Source organism: Pseudophryne corroboree, chromosome 12 (genome assembly GCF_028390025.1).
Source record: "Pseudophryne corroboree isolate aPseCor3 chromosome 12, aPseCor3.hap2, whole genome shotgun sequence".
Lineage (NCBI taxonomy): Eukaryota > Metazoa > Chordata > Amphibia > Anura > Myobatrachidae > Pseudophryne > Pseudophryne corroboree.
The window spans coordinates 51,176,404-51,191,905 of record NC_086455.1 but is presented as its reverse complement, the minus strand read 5'-3'; the positions used below and the strand labels follow the sequence as shown (position 1 = coordinate 51,191,905).

Sequence of the window (15,502 nt, the reverse complement as noted above, 5' to 3'; positions counted from 1 at the left end):
TGAGCTGGATGTGGTCGGTCTGCCTATTTATGCCCCACACACAATGCAATCTCCTAGTCCCTACAATCCTACAGTTTATTGGACACAGGAATTCGGCCCTGTACTGTAACCAAAGGTCATAGGTTGATTCATACAGGTGGGCTGTGCTGATTTCCAACAGCTCAGGTGGGTGGGGAACTGGGTTTCCCGCCGCATACCTGAGTATGTGCAAATCATAGAAATGGACATAAACTTCTTATGTCCATAACTATTCGCACGAGCGATTAATACGCTCCAAACCAACACCGGAATATTGCTAATTAAATACTCTTCCGATGGGTATCAAACACTGCTGTATGACTCCTGTTAGACCCTTCGTGCAATACAAAGAGGGATTCCTCCGCTCAGGGACATTCTATCTAAACCAAACTTACAGAAACTATTGAGGGGAACATGATCTATAAACTACATTAATTGTGAACTTTTGTAACGAATGAGTCGCACGCTACGATCACATAAACTCTACCGTAAATGCGCATACTGCGCGTGCGAGTGCACGCTATTGCGGGTATGCGCTTCCACGGGAGAGCGTACGCATGCGCAGCACGGACCAGTGTGCGGTGCAAATATGGCAGTGTGCACTAAGACATTTTTCTGACTTTGACAGTCCACCCTTTGGCAGTCAATAATAACTGCCACAAAATATTTAAGGAGAAAAATGTAAGTCAGGGGTTAATTGATTTCTATGGTGGGGAAAGGAAGAAGAAAGGAGTAGGTGTGAAAAGGGTATGACCTAGTGAGAAAGTAGAAGCATGTGTGTATGAGTCCATGTTTGGAGGGTCATGTATCATCGTGCCGTACGTGTGGTAAATCAAGCTTCGAGGTATTGCGAAGTATACATTTGAATTCCTTCTTATCCTGTGGTACAGGTCTGTGGATGGGCTGTCAAACTCTACCGAGCTCATTTCGGCTGTGGTTGTAACACAATGGGGATGCACATTTTAGTTGATGATACATGAATTGGGGGGGTATGTGGTTGCTGCTATCTGTGCCTGTATTCCCTATCGACTATGTGTGTTATTACCTGAGGGTTGCAGAGATGAAGATAAAGAACACTTACGAAAAATGCAATGATATTCTATGTCAGGTTAATGTACGTTCGTCGATTGAGGTCTTGATTGGTGTCGGTTGATTGGAGTCTTCTTCTTTGTGCTTTTGCTCATAAATCGTGAGTAAAGCATACAACGTCCATGGATTTACAAAAAATGTTGGGCTAGCGTGGTTTTAAAGTTCCTAGGGAAACTGGGGTACCCATGGCATTGTCCATCAAAATCTTGTTTATCAGGTCGTCTGCTCTTCTTCTTTCCATCTTTCCGTTGTCGGCCCCTTGGCTCATCAAATCCTTCGTCTACGTGGGTCTTTGTACCTCGGAGGAAAACATAGAAATGGGTGAAAGACGGACCGTATACTCATTACATCATTACGTCATGGTTTCTAGCATTGGGTCATAAATCAAATCCAGGTTAATTACAGTTTCCTCACTCCTTAAGCTCATCACTTTCGTACTTTGCTTGCACCTCATCAAAGCCTGCCCGCATCTAAATATCAATCCAATAGATATAACAACACCTAAGATACACAGGAGAAACTTTCCAACATCCATTATGACTCCTTGAGCCCAGTCTCCTAAACCGGAGAACCAATTTCGCGGGTTCAACCATGACACCCAACCAGTCAGCTCATTACCTACAGCAGCAAGGGTGAGATTGTGTTTTCGACGAAATTCCCACTTCAATTGGAGAATATCGTCCATCTTTTGGTCTATGACCTCTACCGGATCCTCGGTGCTATTTGTGATATACGTGCAACACTTTATGCCGTACTGTGTTGCCAATGTAACACAATATCCGCCTGTTACTGCTGTAAGATAATTAAGAACCATCCTATGCTGAACTAGTTCTGTTTTGTAAGCTTGAAGTTCTCTTCCAGTGTATCTAAACGTGTCATCATACATTTCAGTGATATTATCTAACAAATTGGCGAGTGCGGAAATGTATTTATAATTCATCACTCCTCGAGCGGTGCGAGTGAAATCTAACGCTACCAGAACCTGAATCCCGGTGGATTCATGGATAAGATCAGAGGCCGGATGCTCTAACCTTTCTGACAGTTGTCTTTTAACAAGGTGCTCGTAGTGAGTGTGAGTATAAGGAGTTTGGGCACCACGGTGTATGTCCTTCATTTTGTCATGTGTAACAGTCATTACTTCAGGCAATACTTTTCCAATATAACACAATCCTTCAGAGTTTGGGGCAAGCCACTTGTACGCCTTTCTCCCGCATATGAAATATGCATCATCGGGGAGAACATAAGGGACGGAGAAGGACATGACCATGTTACAAACCTTCCAGGTGAAATCTCCTGACCCTAATTCTTCCATCTGTCTAATGCACGTATCGGTTTGTACGATATGTGCACAGTATCCTGGTGATACCTCTCCAACTCTAGTAATCCTATTCCCTAAGGTATATCGATACCGGAAAGATTTTCCTCTACTGGCTATGTGGCGTACGAGCTCTGTATCTGTAGGCATTCTATCTGCTCTGTGTGAAAAGGTCATGGTAAGGTTGCTCCATGACACTTCCCAATTTCCCGGTTTTCTGGGATTGGAGATGCCAAAACATAAGAGGGACCTATCCACATGGTACCGGTGGAGCTTCAAACTAGGAGGGCCGGAGACGTTAAACCTCCGGTCCACCGGTCTCCCACCACTTAGCTCAAGTACCTCCCCTAACGTTAAAGGAAATGGTACTAGCCCTGATTTACTATGACCCTGAGGTACTTGAGAGCATACCCAACAATCAGTTTTATTTAACACACTACCCACTGAGGAGTGATAGTCACTCAATGGATGCCGGTCTATATGGATATTAAAACTAGATTGACATTTCTTTATGCATCCATCTTCAACCATTGTCACAGAGCCTACAGATACAGTTTTTCTTTTTGAACTAACAATCCTTCAAAGAAAAAGTTTACAGATAACATGGTTGTTAGATCGTGCCCGGTACTCGCCTTTGCTTGGTGATTGGGTTGCTATTGGAAATTTACACCTCCGTCTCAGTCATCAGGACCTTTCTGGATCCTTTCTCGACCTCACTGGTACTCTCACCGAAACAGACTGCTCTGGTCAACATCATGGTTAACGGGAAAAATCCATATCACAGTCTCTTGGGGCAAGTCCATCTTACAGGAGGAGAAAAGAAGAAATTTGTAAATGGGGTATAAGAAAATCAGTTTGAGGGGGAGAGAACTCGTTACGATAATAAGTTCTCTCGTCTTGTTGTTCTTCTTGTTCTGCTGTCCTCTCAAAGGTGTTGTCTCTCAGTCTTCCAAACGAACATTCTGGTGATGCAATATTCCTTCCTAACCGGCGATCTTTCTGTAAGGAGAAAAAATCTGGCATTACCATTGGTCCAACTGAGGGATGACATACCATCTTTAAACCATGGAAACATGAGTGGGAAGAGAGAGACAACAAAAAAAACAAAAGAGATAGAGAACAATTCATGTGCATATATACATTACATAACTCGACAATAACCACCAATGAGAAAAGAGAAACAAAACATTTTTAAACATTGTCAACATTAAGAAAACATTGTTAGCATTAGAAAAACATTGTCAGACTTATTAGGCTGTCGTATCTACGTGTCTAATGGTTTCCTTGAGCAGTCCCTCCCCACCAGCACTTGCATTATTCCACTGTCTGTATCTGGCCAGAATACATTGTGGTGGGTAGGTCATGCTGGGGTTTGGTAGACTTCTGCAAGGACCAAGCGAATATGCAATGTTTGAATTCTTACCAATAATCGTCAGAGATGGGGATAGAGAGTGAGAAAAGAGAAAAACATTTTCCACAAATACATTTACAACGTTTAACCTGGTCATTCCCGTGTCTTCAGTGAATGACCTCCCACTTCATTAACCGTTACCTCAGGCTTGCCTCCATTCCTAACAATCACCTTTCCTGCCTATGTGATTCTTGATTATAATGGTGTGTGTTGTAATTTTGCTCATTTCTTGGTCTAGGGGGTCTAACTTTATGTGGGCTGTTGCAGTTGTGGGCATAATGCCCTTCTCTCCTACAATGGTAACAAATCCTGGGCTTCCTCCAAGTGTCAGTGAAATGGGGTCTTGGCTGATTTGATGCCTCCTCAAACGCTCGGATGCTCATCATCATCAATCGTTTCCCCTGTGCTTCCCTGGTTCCTTGGTTTTTATGATTATGGTGTTGTCTTTCTCGTGATCTACAATCTCTTGCAATGTGTCCCTTTCTATGACAATGGTAACAGACTACCATATCTGGATTTCTCGCAGGGGTGTGGGGCTTTTGTTGGGGTGGTCTTGTGGTTTGGGCCTGTATTTTTGCTGCCATTAACTTATCTCTTTGTGACCCTCTGTATCTGGTGATATTCTGATCCTGATTGATGACGGCCTCTCTTAGTGCAGTCACCGAGATATCTCTCCAGTTTGGGTTGGTGGTCTGTACCCTTGTTTTTAATTCATCTTTTAAACCATTCATTAATACCTTAACCGCTATTCTTCTATGTTGTGCATTTGTCTTGATGTCCGTGATCCCAGTGTTTCCAGCCATTATTTGCAGTGCTCGATTGAAATAATTAGAAACATTTTCCCTTTCGTTTTGTCTTATGGAGAAAATTTCATTCCACTTGACAGCAGCTGGGAAATATATTCCTAACTGTCGGTTAATCTGCCTAATACATTCCTGATTGTGTTCCTCCGTACAAGGTACCTCTGTGTTTAATTTACAATCAGCAATGAACTTTTCAGGGTCAACCCTGGAGGGCAAACATGCCCTCAGCACTGTCCGCCACTCTTTGTTGGTGGGTTCTGTGGCGTTTCCTAGTTCTTTTATAAACCTTTGACATTTGGCTAGATTTTTCCTAGGATCAGGAAATTCAGACACAATTGATCTCAATTCGGTCCGGGACAAGAGACAGCGCATTGCACTGTCCTTGACGGGAATGATTCCCTGATCGTCAGTCTTCCCATTGGGGACTGAGATCACCCTGGCCAGATTGAGCTCAGTTCCATCATCTTGTGTTGGCCTTACAATATGGGGTACATCTGTTTGTGCGTGATATGAAACATTGTACGTACCTGTGGACACGACCTCACCTGACCCTCCGTTAGGGGGTTCGATTATTGCCTTTACCCATTTGGTCGTGTCCACCTGGATGGCTTCTGTGATGGTTGTTGGAAAAGGTGCTGACATCGTTCTGGGCTCACTGTCTTGTTTGTATTCCTGAGGGAGGTTTGACATGGGGTGCAACTGGCACAGGTTAATAGTTGTACATTCAACAGTATTACAATAATCATTGTTACATTTATTACACTTATTCTTATAATCTATATTACAGTTGCTAAGAGCGTTTTTATTGTTCCACCCTTGTGCTTTTCTCTCCGCAATCAACTCCTCTCCCGATGCCATGTCTCTCCTCTCAAGATAAGAGTCAGAAGAGTCAATAGACTCTCTTTGTAATTCACTTTCCTGTTGCCATAACTGTAAATATTCATAATGTTTATTTTGTCTCTTCGTTAGTTCAACGAGACTTATCCTCCTCCTTAAATTTTGTAACACCTCTGGACTGAAGCTACCTATTCTTGGGAACTTGTCCCTGTCTTGTACAGTCATTCTTTGCCATTCATCACATAAAACCTCTGTGTGACTACCGTATTTTTCACACATAATGTATCTTGCCGACCCAACTGGTCGGTCCTCCGAATCAACCTGAACCTGGGTTGATCGCCCCCTACCGGAACAAATGGCCCCCATAATCTGTAGGCGTTGCTTATTCCTCCTTGGATCTTTTATCTCAAGGTTTTCAGCGAACCCTTACAAACAAACCAAGATGTCCTTGGGCAGGCCGGCGGTGGTGGTTTATCAAGTACCCCACTTACTTCTCGCCCACGTTGGCCTGTGCCGCAATCACTGTAACCAGAGCTGTGGTACCCAACCCAGGGCCCCTGTAAACCTTTACTTACTGGGGCGTGCTGGACCTACCAGTCCCCAGCAAGTATCGGTTGTTGGATAGTTCCTGAGTGACCAGCGAACTTCCCTTCCAAAAATAAAAAATTACACAAATCACGTCAGAATGTACAAATAGCGTTTGTGACCAGTTTACTCTAATGGTATTAGGTCAGGTTACTAACTACTGCACACAATAACGTGCGGTCCAATCGTTCAGTACACGAGCACTACTTGTCATGTACTGAAAGATCAATGGAATCGATGTTTTCGGCTGCGATTCCTTCAACCAGAGCTTATATGGCCTATATGGGTTCTGCACCAACACCCCAGGCGTTGTGCCACTGGACTTTTATAGCGGACCTCTTTGTCTATTTACCTGTTACCTTACGACCTCCTGGTCTGTTTACCTTATGACCTCCTGGTCTTGTTACCTTATGACCTCCTGGTCTTGATACCTTATGACCTCCTGGTCTTGATACCTTATGGTCCGCTATACTCTAATGCTCAAATATTATTTTAACCAGGGATGCCTCCCTGGCCACCGTATATGTCACTTACACGTATGTTCCTTAACGAGTACCCGACTTTCCTTTTGGTTCCACCTTTAAAATTGTATAAACTTTTGTATACAAAACACACTCACTCAACACATGTACACTTTTGTTTCTATATCTATTTCTGCGCAGAAATTGTCTTCAGGCCAAAAGTGTTACCAATTAGGAGCAGGATCTGTTAAACTAAATTTCAGTTTTCCAAAAATAGATTTGCGTTATTTACCGCGTCGCGTTATCTACCGCTGTGCGTTACTTATCGCTTTGCGCTAATTATCGCTTTGCGCTAATTCAACTTTTCGTGACTTGGGCTACGTGGGCGTAACCAGACGCTACGTTGCGTAATGTACGCTGCGTGCGTCTACCTTTTGGGTTGCGTACGCTAGTCTTTGTTAGCGACACGTGTACGCAATGCAAAGGATCCACCGTAACACAATATATATACTTTTATCAATGTAAATGATCCCTGATCATCTACCGCAATCCACACTGACTGCCTTGTATCTCAGACAAACCGTGTGTTTGTTCTATACTTTAACTATTACCTCTACTATTAAATAACAGCAAATCTCCTTTTAGCCCTTTCTATCAACTATAAAATTTGGCAAACAGGAATAGTGATATACGAAAAAATGAAATAGAAATGCAGATATATGCGTGCGTACGCAAGACAAAAGAAAAATAAACAGTTTTAAAAGACACAAGCGTTTTGTTCTTACTTCCGGTTACCGGATTCCTTCAGCACTCTTTACCCAAGCGAAGCAGACGCTTATCCCGTCAGCACTGTGAGACAACCTCCCACCCTTTGCTGGAGGGATAATGTCTGCTGATCTACCTAGTGCAGATATGAGAAGTATAGGACGAGCCCGCAATTGACAATGCTAAATTCCTTTGTCGTATAAATAACCCTTATGAAGCTAAGAACACTGTACGCTGCTTACTTAAGAAATACCGTAATGATACGCTATTTGCGTAACGATCGCTCAGCCGTAGGCGAGACGCTCAAGCGTCACGTTCGCTCACGGCCCAGTGATCACAGGACACGTTATTGGTTATGTCTAGGGGAAAGATTCGCTGTAACGTAGCGTACGCTAGAGACCACGAGGAGGTCACCAGCGATGCAGACGCTCACAACACTATACCTTTATGTTAAACCTTATACCGATGAAACACACAGAATACCTTAATGTGAGTACAGGGTGTAAATGCAACCTTGTGTAACCTGACTATCTACAAAGCTGTTTGAGCGTCACCGACGCTCAAGTGAACACTTAACACTATAGTAAATACACTGATACTGGTTTAGGGTTCCAAAGCCTATAATCTGTATTATATCTAGTATACTTGTAAAAGAGTAACACAGTACAAATGATACACTACAATATAACAAAGACTTCCTAACCAAACACCTAACTAAGGGATAAACTACAATGCTATCCTGGTCTAACACAATACAATACAATAATACTACGAAGTATTTAAGAGAAAAAGAGGAGAGGAGAGATAGAGAGAGAAAGAGAGATATTGGCTCACAGAAAGACAATGATTACGGAGAGAACTTACGCACAAAGGGTATGATCGCCTGCGCCTCGATATCCAGCTCCCGATTATCAGCAGATAACCGTTGATGAGAGAGTGAGCTGGATGTGGTCGGTCTGCCTATTTATGCCCCACACACAATGCAATCTCCTAGTCCCTACAATCCTACAGTTTATTGGACACAGGAATTCGGCCCTGTACTGTAACCAAAGGTCATAGGTTGATTCATACAGGTGGGCTGTGCTGATTTCCAACAGCTCAGGTGGGTGGGGAACTGGGTTTCCCGCCGCATACCTGAGTATGTGCAAATCATAGAAATGGACATAAACTTCTTATGTCCATAACTATTCGCACGAGCGATTAATACGCTCCAAACCAACACCGGAATATTGCTAATTAAATACTCTTCCGATGGGTATCAAACACTGCTGTATGACTCCTGTTAGACCCTTCGTGCAATACAAAGAGGGATTCCTCCGCTCAGGGACATTCTATCTAAACCAAACTTACAGAAACTATTGAGGGGAACATGATCTATAAACTACATTAATTGTGAACTTTTGTAACGAATGAGTCGCACGCTACGATCACATAAACTCTACCGTAAATGCGCATACTGCGCGTGCGAGTGCACGCTATTGCGGGTATGCGCTTCCACGGGAGAGCGTACGCATGCGCAGCACGGACCAGTGTGCGGTGCAAATATGGCAGTGTGCACTAAGACATTTTTCTGACTTTGACACCCCCAATAAGAGACTTAACCACATCAGATGCGACCACACCAGGATGGGCTTTTCCTGACATGGTTGCATCTGATGCGACCAGTCAGAAACGCCCAGTGGGCTGCTGTGGTAAGAGATTCTTCCCACAGCCTCCAATGTAAGAAGGACCTCCCGTTCCCTATGGAGCTTATGGCTTCTTCTGTAGAGTGTCCCGATCACTGTAGCGACAGTGATCAGGAAGCCCGGTTTCACCCCCTCTCACCCGGCGGCTACAGAGAGCAGCAGCCGCCAGGATGTCAGCGCTGCTCAGCTGAATGTACCCGGCGGCTGCAGAGAGCAGCAGCCGCCGGGATGTCATCGCTGCTCAGCTGAATGTACCCGGCGGCTGCAGAGAGCAGCAGCCGCCGGAATATCAGCGCCGCTCGATTGAATGTACCCGGGGGCTGCAGAGAGCAGCAGCCGCTGGGAACACACTCTGCATATTGGGGGTAATTCCGAGTTGATCACAGCAGGAATTTTGTTAGCAGTTGGGCAAAACCATGTGCAGTGCAGGGGAGGCAGATTTAACATGTGCAGAGAGAGTTTGATTTGGGTGTGGTGTGTTCAATCTGCAATCTAAATTGCAGTGTAAAAATAAAGCAGCCAGTATTTACCCTGCCCAGAAACAAAATAACCCACCCAAATCTAACTCTCTCTGCACATGTCATATCTGCCCCCCCCCCTGCAGTGCACATGGTTTTGCCCAACTGCTAACAAAATTCCTGCTGCGATCAACTCAGAATCACTCCCTTTGGGAGGAAGAGGGGGGAGTAATGTCTATGGAGGTGGTGTGGGGGGAAATAGTAATATGACGCTGGGGTGGGGGTGGGGGGGTTAAAATAATAAAAATAAATAAACTGGCGACAGGAGGAGGAGGGGGGTGCAGAAAAAAAAGGGAAAAGGGGAATAGCAAGTAATTTTATTATGGGAGCCAATGGACAAGGGGTGGTGTAAGACACCCCCTAAGCATATTACAAAAATAAAAATAAAAAATTAAATATAGCTTTAAAAGTTTTTTTTAAACTATATTACATTAAAAAAACAAAAACTACAATTTCTGACCGGTTTTGCCAGCAAAAAAATCGTCCGTTAAGTGGTTAAAGGATTTATCGTATGTAGAACCAAATCTTCTGTTCTGATAAAATGTTTCCACTACACTCCTGTTGCTCAGCTGGAATTAGGGCACTTTAAATATGTGCTTCAATCCACTTTAATAAAATTATATCTTTTTTTTATTTTTTCATGTTTTTTATTTTTATTTTTACTTATTTAAAATAGATTTCTCTAACGTCCTAGTGGATGCTGGGAACTCCGTAAGGACCATGGGGAATAGCGGGCTCCGAAGGAGGCTGGGCACTCTAGAAAGATCTTAGACTACCTGGTGTGCACTGGCTCCTCCCACTATGACCCTCCTCCAAGCCTCAGTTAGATTTCGTGCCCGGCCGAGGTTGGATGCACACTAGGGGCTCTCCTGAGCTCTTAGAAAGTTATAGTCTTAGAATTTGTTATTTTCAGTGAGACCTGCTGGCAACAGGCTCACTGCAGCGAGGGACTAAGGGGAGAAGAAGCGAACTCGCCTGCTTGCAGCCGGATTGGGCTTCTTAGGCTACTGGACACCATTAGCTCCAGAGGGATCGACCGCAGGCCCAGCCTTGATGTTCGGTCCCGGAGCCGCGCCGCCGCCCCCCTTACAGAGCCAGAAGCAAGAAGATGGTCCGGAAAATCGGCGGCATGAAGACATCCTGTCTTCACCAAGGTAGCGCACAGCACTGCAGCTGTGCGCCATTGCTCCTCATACACACTTCACACTCCGGTCACTGAGGGTGCAGGGCGCTGGGGGGGGCGCCCTGAGGCAGCAATAAAAACACCTTGGCTGGCTAAAATACCTCAATATATAGCCCCTGGGGCTATATATGAGGTAATTACCCCTGCCAGAATCCCATAAAAAGCGGGAGAATAGGCCGCGAAAAAGGGGCGGAGCCTATCTCCTCAGCACACTGGCGCCATTTTTCCCTCACAGCTCGGCTGGAAGGAAGCTCCCTGGCTCTTCCCTGCAATTCTACAGTACAGTAAGAGGGAAAAGAGAGGGGGGGTATTAAAATTGGCACTGTATACAGTATATTATATAAAAAGCAGCTATTAGGGACATAACTCAGTTAGTCCCTGTATATATATAGCGCTCTGGTGTGTGCTGGCATACTCTTACTCTGTCCCCCCAAAGGGCTTTTGTGGGTCCTGTCCTCTGTTTGAGCATTCCCTGTGTGTGTGGAGTGTGTCGGTACGGCTGTGTCGACATGTTTGAGGAGGATAATGATGTGGAGGGGGAGCAGATGCCTTTAGCAGGGATGTCACCCCCTGGGGGTCAGACACCTGAGTGGATGGTATTATGGCAGGAAATGAGTGCACGTATAGACTCCTTACATAAAAAATTTGACGACATGCCGACTGTGGGACAGCCGAGTCTTCAGCTCGTGCCTGTCCAGGTGTCTCAAAAGTCATCAGGGGCTCTGAAACGCCCGTTATCTCAGGTGGCACAAGTAGATGTCGACACGGATACTGACACCAGTGTCGACGACGATGAGTCAAATTTAATGCCCGTTAAGGCCATTCACTGCATGATTGAGGCAATGAAAGAGGTGTTAAATATTTCTGATTTACATCCAGGTACCACAAAAAAGGGTATTATGTTTGGGGAGAAAAAACTACCTGTAGTTTTTCCCCCGTCAGATGAATTAAATGAAGTGTGTGAAGAAGCGTGGGCTTCCCCTGATAAGAAATTGGTAATTCCTAAGAAGCTACTAATGGCGTTCCCTTTCCCGCCAGAGGATAGGTTACGTTGGGAAACACCCCCGAGGGTGGATAAAGCGCTCACACGTTTGTCTAAAAAGGTGGCACTACCGTCCCAGGATACGGCCGCCCTTAAGGAACCTGCTGATAGAAAGCAGGAGGCGATCCTGAAGTCTGTATATACACACTCAGGCATTATACTCAGACCAGCTATTGCGTCAGCATGGATGTGCAGTGCTGCCGCTGCGTGGTCAGATAAACTGTCAGAAAATATTGACATGTTAGACAGAGACACGATCCTGCTAACAATTGACCATATAAAAGACTCAGTCTTATACATGAGAGATGCACAGAGGGAAATCTGCCGGCTGGCATCTAAAATAAGTGCATTATCTATCTCTGCTAGGAGATGCTTATGGACTCGCCAGTGGACTGGAGATGCAGATTCCAAAAGGCACATGGAAGTCTTGCCTTATAAGGGGGAGGAATTATTTGGGGATGGTCTCTCCGACCTAGTTTCCACAGCAACGTCTGGGAAGTCAGCATTTTTACCCCATGTCCCCTCACAGCCTAAGAAGGCGCCATTTTATCAGGTTCAGTCCTTTCGGTCCCAGAAAAACAAGCGGGGAAAAGGAGGGTCTTTTCTGTCAAGAGGCAGAGGCAGGGGAAAAAGGCTGCAGCAAACAGCAGGTTCCCAGGAACAAAAGTCCTCCCCCGCTTGCTCTTCCAAGTCCGCCGCATGACGGTGGGGCTTCACAGGCGGAGCCAGGTACGGTGGGGGCCCGCCTCAGGAATTTCAGCGATCAGTGGGCCCGCTCACAGGTGGATCCCTGAATCCTTCAAATAGTATCTCAGGGATACAGGCTGGAATTCGAGGCGACTCCACCCCGCCGTTTCCTAAAATCCGCCTTGCCGATTGCTCCCTCAGACAGGGAGGCGGTGCTAGCAGCGATTCACAAGCTGTATTCCCAGCAGGTGATAATCAAGGTACCCCTACTTCAACAAGGCCGGGGTTACTATTCCACACTATTTGTGGTGCCGAAACCGGACGGTTCGGTGAGACCCATTTTAAATTTGAAATCCTTGAACACATACATAAAAAAATTCAAGTTCAAGATGGAATCGCTCAGGGCGGTTATTGCAAGCCTGGACGAGGGGGATTACATGGTATCCCTGGACATCAAGGATGCTTACCTGCATGTCCCCATTTACAATTCTCACCAGGAGTACCTCAGATTTGTGGTACAGGACTGCCATTACCAATTCCAGACGCTGCCGTTTGGACTCTCCACGGCACCAAGGGTATTTACCAAGGTTATGGCGGAAATGATGATACTCCTTCGAAAAAAGGGAGTTTTAATTATCCCATACTTGGACGATCTCCTAATAAAGGCACGATCCAAGGAACAGTTGTTAGTGGGAGTAGCACCATCTCAGGAAGTGCTGAGCCAGCACGGCTGGATTCTGAATATCCCAAAGTCACAGCTGGTCCCCACGACACGTCTAATGTTCCTGGGAATGATTCTGGACACGGCCCAGAAAAAAGTGTTTCTCCCGGAGGAGAAAGCCAGGGAGTTGTCTTCTCTAGTCAGAGACCTCCTAAAACCAAAACAGGTATCGGTGCATCACTGCACGCGGGTCCTGGGAAAGATGGTAGCTTCTTACGAAGCAATTCCATTCAGCAGGTTCCATGCCAGGATTTTTCAGTGGGACCTGTTGGACAAGTGGTCCGGATCGCATCTTCAGATGCATCGTTTAATAACCCTGTCTCCACGAACCAGGGTGTCTCTTCTGTGGTGGCTGCACAGTGCTCATCTTCTGGAGGGCCGCAGATTCGGCATACAGGACTGGGTCCTGGTGACCACGGATGCCAGCCTACGAGGCTGGGGGGCAGTCACAAAGGGAAGAAATTTCCAAGGACTATGGTCAAGTCAGGAGACTGCCCTTCACATAAATATTCTGGAACTAAGGGCCATTTACAATGCCCTAAGTCAAGCAAAATCCCTGCTCCTACACCAGCCGGTGCTGATCCAGTCAGACAACATCACGGCAGTCGCCCATGTGAATCGACAGGGCGGCACAAGAAGCAGGACGGCGATGGCAGAAGCCACAAAAATTCTCCGATGGGCGGAGAATCATGTACTAGCACTGTCAGCAGTGTTCATCCCGGGAGTGGACAACTGGGAAGCAGACTTTCTCAGCAGGCACGACCTCCACCCGGGAGAGTGGGGACTTCATCCAGAAGTCTTCCAAATGATTGTAAATCAATGGGGTCGTCCACAGGTGGACATGATGGCGTCCCGCCTAAACAAAAAACTAGAGAAGTATTGCGCCAGGTCAAGAGACCCTCAGGCGATAGCTGTGGACGCTCTAGTGACACCGTGGGTGTACCGGTCAGTTTATGTGTTCCCTCCTCTACCTCTCATACCAAAGGTATTGAAAATAATAAGAAAGCGAGGAGTAAACACAATTCTCGTGGTTCCGGATTGGCCGAGAAGAGCGTGGTACCCGGAACTTCAAGAGATGATCTCAGAGGACCCGTGGTCTCTGACGCTCAGACAGGACCTGCTGCAGCAGGGCCCCTGTCTGTTCCAAGACTTACCGCGGCTGCGTTTGACGGCATGGCGGTTGAACGCCGGATCCTGAAGGAAAAGGGCATTCCGGAGGAAGTCATTCCTACGCTTATTAAAGCCAGGAAAGATGTTACGGCAAAGCATTATCACCGCATATGGCGGAAATATGTTGCTTGGTGCGAGGCCAAAAAGGCCCCAACAGAGGAATTTCAACTAGGTCGATTTCTGCATTTCCTGCAAGCAGGAGTGAATATGGGCCTAAAACTGGGCTCCATTAAGGTACAGATCTCGGCTCTGTCGATTTTCTTTCAAAAAGAACTAGCTTCAGTACCTGAAGTTCAGACATTTGTGAAAGGAGTGCTGCATATTCAGCCCCCATTTGTGCCTCCTGTGGCACCTTGGGATCTCAACGTGATGTTGAGTTTCTTAAAATCACATTGGTTTGAGCCACTAAAAACCGTGGATCTGAAATATCTCACGTGGAAAGTGGTCATGTTATTGGCCTTGGCTTCAGCCAGGCGAGTGTCAGAGTTGGCGGCTTTATCATGTAAAAGCCCTTATCTGATTTTCCATATGGATAGGGCAGAATTGAGGACTCGTCCCCAGTTTCTCCCTAAGGTGGTGTCAGCGTTTCACCTGAACCAGCCTATTGTGGTGCCTGCGGCTACTAAGGATTTGGAGGACTCCAAGTTGCTAGACGTTGTCAGGGCCCTGAAAATATATGTTTCCAGGACGGCTGGAGTCAGAAAATCTGACTCGCTGTTTATCCTGTATGCACCCAACAAGCTGGGTGCTCCTGCTTCTAAGCAGACTATTGCTCGTTGGATTTGTAGTACAATTCAGCTTGCACATACTGTGGCAGGCCTGCCACAGCCAAAATCTGTCAATGCCCATTCCACAAGGAAGGTGGGCTCATCTTGGGCGGCTGCCCGAGGGGTCTCGGCTTTACAACTTTGCCGAGCAGCTACTTGGTCAGGGGCAAACACGTTTGCAAAATTCTACAAATTTGATACCCTGGCTGAGGAGGACCTGGAGTTCTCTCATTCGGTGCTACAGAGTCATCCGCACTCTCCCGCCCGTTTGGGAGCTTTGGTATAATCCCCATGGTCCTTACGGAGTTCCCAGCATCCACTAGGACGTTAGAGAAAATAAGAATTTACTCACCGGTAATTCTGTTTCTCGTAGTCCGTAGTGGATGCTGGGCGCCCATCCCAAGTGCGGTTTATCTGCATTACTTGTACATAGTTATTGTTAACT

General features: G+C 45.9%; 1 protein-coding gene across 4 annotated transcripts in view; it reads left to right on the top strand.

Annotated features, from left to right (window-relative positions):
- Nucleotides 1-15,502, top strand: part of LOC134980612 (protein transport protein Sec23A) — a 265,943-nt gene that overhangs the window by 111,083 nt on the left and 139,358 nt on the right. The window lies entirely within an intron of this gene.